The following is a 10008-nucleotide window of genomic DNA, read 5'->3' as shown; positions in this document are numbered from 1 at the left end:
ATGAGTGGCTAAGAACCTCATTATTCTGGGGTTATGGGTCGTTCTTAACTATTGTAAATTGACGGTTAATTAGTTTGCTTGACATTATCATATTATTTTGTTCATTCAATCTTGCAGTTAATTATTCTATTATGTAGCTAACAATAGAGTGCCATCTAAGATTTATAGTTGAACTCGAAAGTAGGAAATATAAATTGCATATAGGATTGAATAGAGTAAGTTCTTGAATTCGAGCATCAGAGAATAGATTCGTGATTAGGATAGACATATTCTAGTTGCCTTACTTGGTTATTTTTGCAGGAAATATACATACGTTCTTGTCAAGTTTTATTCTATAGACATATAGTCTTAGGTTGGCTTGAATAGGCGATCGAAGTGTTGAAAGAACTTCACGAGCATAATAAACCCTGCTAATCAACAAATTAGATAAGTCAAGTGATTACATCAACCCGAAAAAAGCAATAGGAGAGACGTTAATCCCATAACCCTGGAATATCCTCATCTCATTGAATTCTCTCCAAGTGTTTGTTTGCTCTACTTATCTTATTTTCTTGCTTGTTTATTAGTTCGTAATAATTTAATTACAAAAATCACAATCATCTACTTTGCACTCACTTGAGCATTAAATATATAAATAGCTTAGATTGGAAATAGTTGATCATAAATTCTCGTGGGAACGATACTTTCTTATCACTTTATTACTTGTCGACCGCGTATACTTGCGTGTGCATTTGGACCCAACAAGTTTTTGGGCCCGTTGCCGGGGATTTAGAAATTAATTACTTTTCTGAAATAAGCTTTTATTTGTTTTTGTTTGAGATTTAATTTGTTTTGAAGTTTCTTACTCTACAAGTGTTCATATTGAATGCTAAGAAGAAGTAACAATTTGAACAATCTTCCGCCTTTTGATCCGGAACCCGAAAGACTCCTCCACGGGTTAAGGAGGGAGGCGGAAGCAAGAGCTAGAACTGCAGAGTTGGGCGTTGTAGTCCAACCACAGCCAATCGAAATGGCAGAGAATGATGAGAGACCGGTGATTAAGGCCTCAAGGCCTAGTCTCGCAAACATAACTCAGGTTATCGTGAAGCCTAACATAATTGGGCACTTTGAGTTGAAACACTATATGGTGCAACTAATCCAATCCACGGGGCAATTTGTGGGTATACCGAGTGAAGATCCGCAGAGGCACATACAGAATATTTTGGAGATTACGGATACATACAACTATCTGAACGTCCCCAAGGACTATGTCAGACTGACCTTGTTTCCCTTTTCTCTATTGGGGGAAGCAAAGGAGTGGTTGAACAAAGAGCCAGCAAACTAAATTTGAACATGGGATGATCTAGCATGGAAATTCCTTATCAAATTATTTTCCACAAAGAAAATAAAGTCATTGAGAATCCAAATTCTGGGTTTCAACAAAAATATGGTGAGACTCTATGTCAATCCTGGGAGAGATATAAAATGCTACTCAAAGATTGCCCACATCACTATCAGACTAATAAAGTCATGGGCCATACTTTTGTTGATGGGTTAGATGAAGCATCCAAGATGAACTTGAGTTGGCATATGGAGGTAGTTGTATAGCTAGGCCGTACACTGAAATCCAAATCCTGCTGAACAATTTTACGGCTAACGATAACAATTAGCAAGGAGACGCGGAACCATGGAGAGCACTTAAATAAAAGGCAGCATGTGTTATTGAGCTTGATGATTTCTCAGCCATGAGAGCAGATATAGCAAAGTTAGCCAATCGGGAAAATAAGATGACGATGCAACAAGCGCAGCAGATACAACAAATTTAACAAATGTCTACATGTTGTGAGATATGTGAAGAAAGCCACACGAGTAACCATTGTCCATTGAATCCTGAATCCATATGTGGGGCAGCAAAACATGGGTCCGATGAACCAGAATACTCAGTATGGGAACATTTACAATCCAAACTGGAGAAACCATCCCAACATTTCTTGGGGCGGTAATCAGAATAGTGACAAACCTCAAGGAAATTTCAATGTACCACAGACTCCACCACAACATGCAGAGGATACTACTAATGAGTTGTTAAAGAAGCTCTTGCTTGATAATCAACAACTCCGTCTAGATAATCAGCAACTTCGGAAAGAATTCAATAATTTGGATGACAAGTTGGGCAAGTCGCCTCCACTCTGAATTTACACCTAATGGGGAACTCCCAAGTGATACTGAGAAGACTCCCATTGAGCAAGTGTAAGAAATTAATCTAAGAAGTGGGAAAGTATTGGAGGAGGTGCCACCTAAAAAGTATGTGTCTAAAGAAGTTTTTGAAAGATTGGTACCTCAACCAGAGGTAGAAGCTGAAAAGAAAGATGATAAACATAGGCAGGAGATAGAGGTAAGGCCACCACCGCCTTTCCTCACAGGTTCCAAAAATCGAAAGATGAATCCAGGTACAAAAATTTCTTAGATATATTGAGACAGGTGCAGGTGAATCTACCTTTAATAGAAGTGCTGCAAGAAGTTCCTGAATATACCAAGTACTTGAGAGACATCATGGCCAATAACAAAAGGTTGACAGAGTTTGAAATGGTTGCACTTACTGAGGAGTGCAGTGCTAGAGTACAGAGTAAGCTCCCGCCTAAGTTGAAGGATCTCGGTTGTTTTACAATCCCCTTGGTGATTGGAAAACACAAGGTTGGTAGAGCCTTATGCAATCTGGGAGCAAGCATTCATTTGAATCCACTATCAGTGTTCAAGAAGGTCGATCTTAGAGCCCCCGGGCCTAGTATTATAACTCTATAGCTAGCGGATCGGTCATTAGCGGTGCCTGAAGGAATGATTGAAGATGTGCTAGTGCGAGTGGGGAAGTTCATCTTTCCCACCAATTTTATTATTCTTGTCTACATGGCCAATGAGGAGGTTCCAATTATTTTGGGGTGACCATTCCTAGCTACTGGTGGAGCACTTATTGATGTGAGGGAGGGTACACTAAAGATGAGAGTGCATGATGAAGAAATCACATTTAATGTGTATAAGACGCTTAACCTTCCTAAGCATTATGAGGATTTGTGCATGATCTTTGTGGTAAAATCAAAGTTGATAGAGCAAGGTCCTTATGTGGAGCCTAGTGGCATGGAAAAGAAAAGCGAGTTAGAAGAAGTGGTGTTGCGAGCTGAATGTGTAAAGGTAAAAGAGAAAAGGGTCAGAGAGGAAAGAGGAGATCCTCCTAGAGCGCGCAAGAAGGAAAAACTCCATGGAAAGAGGAGGAAACGAAAGCGCCCAGCCTGAGCAGAGTAGCACAGTCGTGCCACGACTATAAATAAGACGCTTGTTGGGAGGCAACCCAGCATGTATTTTATTTATTCTCATTTTTATTTTTTTAGTATTACATTTTGTTTGTTTTTATTTTACAGATTAGGGAAAGTCTGAGTACCCGAAGTTGAAGCTAGGAGCATGTTTGAGCTTAAGTGTGGGGTCGTACCAGCCCTTAATATTGAGGATCATGTTCTAGCTAGGCCCTAGAGGGTCTCTGGGAGTATTTTTTATCCTTGTTTTAATAATTTTCTCTATGATCATGCCTCGAGGACTATGCATGTCATAAGTATGGGGTGGGGGAATTACTTTCTAAGTGTAATTATATGAAAATCTTTTCTCATTAGTTTTTATATAACCCATAGTTAGAAGTAGTCTAGTTTAGAGTAGTAGACTTAAAAAAACAAAAATAGAAAAAAAAACAGAAAAAGCACGGACTTTTCCCGACGATAGATCTCTTGGATTGTTTTCTAGAAGGATTAAAGTCTGATTAAAAACACCAAAAATATTTTATTTTGTTTTTTTAGGATAGTTAGGTAGTATCCCTTGATTTTTCTTTGGACGCTGGTTGTTTTCCAAGGGTGTAACTTGAACTGGGTATTTTGCTTTTATTTTTTTAGGAGTAGGATAGGAAGAAAATTGAGTTGCTCTGAGATACCTGTTGACATATTTGGTGCGGACACATTATGCTATGGCATGCGCTCTGTCTTCCTGTATATTTTATTTGAATTGTAATGCCTAAATAAAATAAGTAGCCTACTCTGTGACGCCTTTTTCTCAGTTGTTTGACTTGTATGTCACCTAGTGCATTACTACTTAAAATTTCTCAACTATATGTGCTTGCTTGACTTGAGAGTTGAACAAAACCGTCGTCATTGAGTCATGTGCAATGTGTGTTAGGATTTGTGGTATTCTGTGCTATCATGTGTAGTCCAGAACTTGCCACTTGTGTTAATCGAAGCGAAATCATTAAATTGTGCTAGTATAGGAGATGACGTAGGCGTTGCTTACTTGATCATAGAGGTGCTTGTCACTCACAAATAAAATTTTCTTTTTGCTAGCCCCTTTGAGCCTATAGACCTTTTCCTTAGCACCCACATTACAAGTTGTATCCCTATTTTGTTCTTAACTTGATCTTGTTGAACCTTTACCTCCGAAGGCACTTAGGCACTAAAAGAAGTAAGGTGAGAGATTGGGAAGTAGCTTTCGAGTGAACCATGGAAGGGCCCATAAGGTGCACTAAAGTTGTTAAACATACCACTAGCCGATGAACCTTAATGTATGGAGTGTGTGTAAAAAAAAGAGAAAGAAAAGAAAAATGCAAAGAAAAAAATTATAATAATGTGATAGTCAAGAAGAAAAGAAAAAAACACGCACCTCCTAATCTTACTAATTCGTGCTAGTGGGAACATAGAAATGTTTAATTGAAGAAAAAGCTATATTGTGTATGGTTTGTGGCAAGTGAATTGATTGAGAAGAATATGTGCTCGATTCCTGAGTGTCGTGTATTAAAGTACTTAGGAGGGTTAGTCACTATTCCTAAATGTATCCTACCCGTCCCTTAGCCTACATTACAACCCATAAAGTCTTAATTGATCCTAGACTTGGCTAGCTTAGATTAGTAGAGATGTACACTACGGGCAACTTTATGGTACGACCACGGAATGCACATGAAATTCTTTGTGAGAGTGAGCGACTTTTGTTCAATTGTGTGATGTCCTTAATTTATGTTCAAAATCATATTTGAATGTTTGGACTATTTCTATATTCACTCTCTTATTTGTTGGTGAGGGCACATGATATCATGACGGATTGGTAATGTGGTTAACTTCTCTTGTTGGGTGAGTGCGCGAGTTAAGAGTGCTTAGTGGTAACGAGTCATCTCTTGAGGTAGGGTAGTTGTGGATAGGTTATTTGAATTGGTTGAATTGAAATGTTTATACTTGGGCATGTGTAAAACGGGAAGAACGTGAAATTCGTATGTTCATGCTGTATTGCCGGTATCGACCATAGTCAAAGGTAGAGTGTATGGTTGAAAAATTGAATTTCTCTTCCCTAGTTGAGATATACGTTGTTGGAGTGTAGTTATAGTTACATTGCTCGAGGGCGAGCAAGAGTCTAAGTATGGGGTGTTGATATTCGGCTTAAAGTATGTGTATTTATATGCATATTGCCTCGCATTTTACTCATGTTTCATAGATTTCAGATGTGTAATATAATAACTTGTGCAAATTTGTGGTATTTTTATGTGTAGGAGTCATCCGGAGGCAATGTGGGATGAAAGTGCACGATTTGAAGCAAAAAGGGAACAAAATGAAAAATGGGCCAGTGTAGCGCCCTGGGTAGTGCCCCACGCTACCCGTGGTGCAGTTTATAGATGCACAAAATTCCCAGCTCCAAGGCTAGCTCCCCAAACTACCCTGGGCGCTGGGTGATGGGAACTTGTCCTATTTCACCCCGGGACTTGGTTATTTCAACCCAAGATGCCCCCAACTCGTATAAAAGCAAGTCTAAACCTATTTTGGAGGGGGAGGCGCCACTTTGAGAGAAAAACACAAGCACAAAATGCTCGGGAGCACGAAATTCATCAATTCTTCCATCCTTCATCTAGTATCCATAGCTTTTATGTTTAAAAATAATATATTGATTATTGTTATGAACAGGAGTGGCTAAGAACCTCATTATTCTCGGGTTATGGGTCGTTCTTGACTATTGTAAATTGATGACTGATTGTTTTTCTTGACTTTATCATATTAATTTATTTATTCAATCTTGCACTTAATTATTCTATTGTGTAGCTAACAATAGAATACTATCTACGAATTTATAGTTGAACTCAAAAGTAGGAACTATAAATTGCATATAGGATTGAATAGAGTAAGTTCTTGAATTCGGGCATCGGGGAATAGATTCGTGGTTAGGATAGACATATTCTAGTTGCCTCGCTTGGTTATTTTTGGAGGAAATATACATGTGTTCTTGTCAAGTTTGATTCTATAGACATATAGTCTTAGGTTGGCTTGAATAGGCGAGCGAAGCATCGAATGAACTTCGCGAGCATAACCCTGCTAATCAACAAATTAGATAAGTCAAGTGATTACATCAACCCGAAAAATGCAATAGGAAATACGTTAATCCCACAACCCTGGAATATCCCCATCTCATTGAATTCTCTCTAAGTGTTTGTTTGCTCTACTTATGATATTATTTTCTTGCTTGTTTATAGTTCATAGTAATATAGTTACATCAATCACAATCATCTTTTTCACACTCACTTTCGAATTAAATATATAAATAGCTTAGATTGGAAAATTGTTGATCATCAATTCTCGAGGGAACGATACTTTCATATCACTTTATTACTCATTGACCGCATATACTTGCGTGTGCGTTTGGACCCAACAACCACCTGACTGACCTCCCTCTCTGGGGTGACCTCGACCCGCACGACCTCCTCCCCGAGCGAGCTAAGCGGGTGGTGTAGCTACTGGTACAAGAGTCATAGTCTGGCCTCTCTACTGTACTGGACCTCTATAGTGACAGGGACAATACTTCCTCACATGCCCCAAGTATCCACAATCCTATCAACCTCGAACTGGAATGACTGTGGGGCCTACATTAGACCCGGGGAACTAGAATAACCACTGGAATAACCCGGTACTGACGAACCTTGAACTGATGGAGCATGGTATGATGTCTGAGCTTGAAGTGCACTAAAAGATTATTGAACTAGACGAATGCTATAAGGACCGTGGCTAGCTGAAGAACCGCGGGGAACCTGACGAGCCATCTGAGCGGGCCTTAAAGGAGACCTCTGTTGTGACGTAAATGACCTTCAAATGAGCTACCACTAAAACCACCTGAACCGCGGGGCCTCTTTCCCTCTCTCTCCTCGTGCTCAAGCTTGTGAACCTGCTCTAAGCACATATTAATCTCGACCACCTGGTCAAACGTAGCATCTGTCACACCCTCTCGAGCCAAACTGCAATGTACACCATAGTTGAGGTCATTAATGAACCTCATAATCCTCTCTCTCTCTCTGAGGGAACCAAGAATATAGCATGACAGGCCAGATCTGCGAATCTCATATCGTACTGAGTCATAGTCATACCCCCCTGAAGTAGCTGCTTAAAATCTCTATGCAGCTCCGCTCCGTGAGTATGTGGGACAAATTTCTCTAAGAAAAGAACTCATAACTCATGCCATATAAGTGGCGTTGTGCCAATTGTCCTGCTTTGCTCATAGGCCTGCACCATCTGTAAGTTGCTCTAGTCAGCTGAAAAGTAGTAAATGCAACTCCACTGGTCTCCAAAATACCCGATGTACGAAGAATCCACTTACACTGGTATAGAAAATCCTGAGCATCCTTTGACTCCTCCCCGCTGAACTCTAGAGGCTTTAGCCTCCCAATCGCTCCAATCTCTTCTGCTCACCATCACTCATAGGTGGACCAACCTCGGCCCAAGCAGCAATAGCCGGCTGAAATGGTAGTACCTTCGGTGTTTGATGGCCCGGAGCTAGCTGCTTTGGAGTAAGGCCAGCGGGAGTTTGGGCACCTTCCCCAGCCTGTGATATAGTTGGTTCAACTGGAATGGAAACCGCCTGAGCCAAGTTCGTGCACATAGTCAAAATTCGGGCCAAAGCATCCTGAAGGCTAGGTATAGCAATGGGCACTGTTGGTGCCTGAGCTGGTCCAGCCCGCTTAATTACATCTGGTACTTGCTCCTCAGCTGGAGAAATTGGTGGATCCACAGGTGTTGCTCCGGTTGTAGTACAAGCCACACCTCGGCCTCTACTGCAGCCCCGGCCTCTTGCGGCCCAGCTGGTGGTACTGGCTGTTGTCCGCCTAATCCGGTTGTACTTGTCCTCACCATCTGTGAGAGAATAAAAGAGTCAAGGTTCAAACTTCGAAAATAACAAATTTGCATGACAAGAATGCAAGAAAGTGAAGTTTCCTAATAGTTCGGTAGCCTCTCGAAGATAAGTACAGACGTCTCCTTACCAATCCGCAAGACTCTACCAAACTTGCTCATGACTCGTAGGGCTAAGCAACCTAGTGCTCTAATACCAACTTGTCAGGACCCAAAATCCACTAGTTGTGATGGCACCTAACCTAACCAGCTAGGTAAGCCAACATTCACATAATAACTATGAAATCGAATAACATCGTTTAATAACTCAACAATGGAAAAATATCATGAAATGTTTGAGATTATAACCATAATACTACTACAACCATCCCCAAAATTTGGCGCCAACAAGTACACGAGCACTACTGAATAACAAGGTACAAGAAAAATCCTCTGATACAACTGTCTGAACAATAGAATAGTAAAGATCGAAATAACGAAAAGAGAACTTCAAGGACTGAGGATGACATAGCAGCTACCTCGTAGTCTCCCAACAGATAATAGCAACTCAACTCTAGAAATCGCCTCGACCGGATGCACCTAGATCTGCACATGAAGTGCTGAGTGTAGTATGAGCACAATCGACCCCATGTACTCAATAAGTAACAACACTGACCTTGGGCTGAAATCAGTGACAAGCTCAGAAATAATAGTCAGATGCCAAAATCAATAACCAGTAACAGTTCAAAATATAAAAGGGAAACAATAGAAACAGGTAGCTCAATGATACTAGGTTCAGCTTGTTCAAATTTCAGAAGTTTAGGCATGCTTTCAAGTATAACAGTTAAAGCCCAACACAGATAAGGCATTTCATTTATCAGCTAGAATGAGGAAGGTACATCTTTATGCCTACATGTCAAGGATACATGTCAAATCAACAATATCACAGTGGATCCATCAAAATATTCACACTTAGCACTGTTCGAGTGCCTGGCATAATAGTCCATCATCAAGCATGTGTATAAAACATTGTGCCTGCTCCCACTGCTGGCATGTCAGACTTCAGAGGGGCGCATGCTAACCAAGCGCTAATCATAATCATTTATCCCAATAGTGAGGTCTGGTGCACGCGTCGCCCCAAAACAATAACGCTTATCCCAATATGGGTCTGGCGTACGCATCACCTCAAAAGCAATACCAAATCGGCTCTATGGCCCAATCTCGGTCATTTACCATTCAAGTCTCAGATAAACACATCTCGCAATACTCAGTTTAACAGTGTTACATATAGGAGGCATCAACAACCTGTGAGGAATCAAATAAGAAGTACTGAGATAGAGATATCATACACGGATATAACATCATGATTGAGAATATCTGTACAAATAAGGCATATAGTTCAGAAACAACAAGAATAGCTCTATCAAGTCTCAAACAAATAGCACTTAGCCTAGACATGATGCCTAACATGAATCACAGTTCAAATAATCAAACAACTAGGGAAAACGCTGGTATAACAAGGTATGATAGCAAAACAAGCCCGGTAATAGCCTAAAGGCCTACCCAAACCATGAACACGACGGTGCACGTACACACGTCCACCACCTACCGCATACGTCACACCAATACCTTTCATATAACGTAGTTTCTATGGTTAAATACCCTCAAATCCAAGTTTAGATGTGTTACATACCTCAAAATGCGCAAATCAATACTTCAAAAATCCCTTCCATTGCGAATCGACCTCCGAATGACTCGAATCTAATCACAAATAACTTAATATCAACAAAGAAGGCCGTAGGAAACAACTTCAAACAATAAAGATTCGAACTTTATCAAAATCAAAAAGTCAACCGCAGGCCCGTAC

At 40.4% G+C, this 10008-nt stretch overlaps 1 non-coding gene across 1 annotated transcript; it reads right to left on the bottom strand.

The window, feature by feature from the left end:
* Positions 1-1390: 1390 nt before the first annotated feature.
* LOC117273818 (small nucleolar RNA R71) lies at positions 1391-1496 on the bottom strand. Its single transcript, XR_004503850.1, has one exon. It is a non-coding gene; the product is annotated as a small nucleolar RNA R71 (small nucleolar RNA).
* Positions 1497-10008: the final 8512 nt, after the last annotated feature.

The sequence above is a fragment of the Nicotiana tomentosiformis genome, chromosome 8 (genome assembly GCF_000390325.3).
Source record: "Nicotiana tomentosiformis chromosome 8, ASM39032v3, whole genome shotgun sequence".
In the NCBI taxonomy this organism is placed as follows: Eukaryota; Viridiplantae; Streptophyta; class Magnoliopsida; order Solanales; family Solanaceae; genus Nicotiana; species Nicotiana tomentosiformis.
This window is presented reverse-complemented; position numbering and strand designations above follow the sequence as displayed.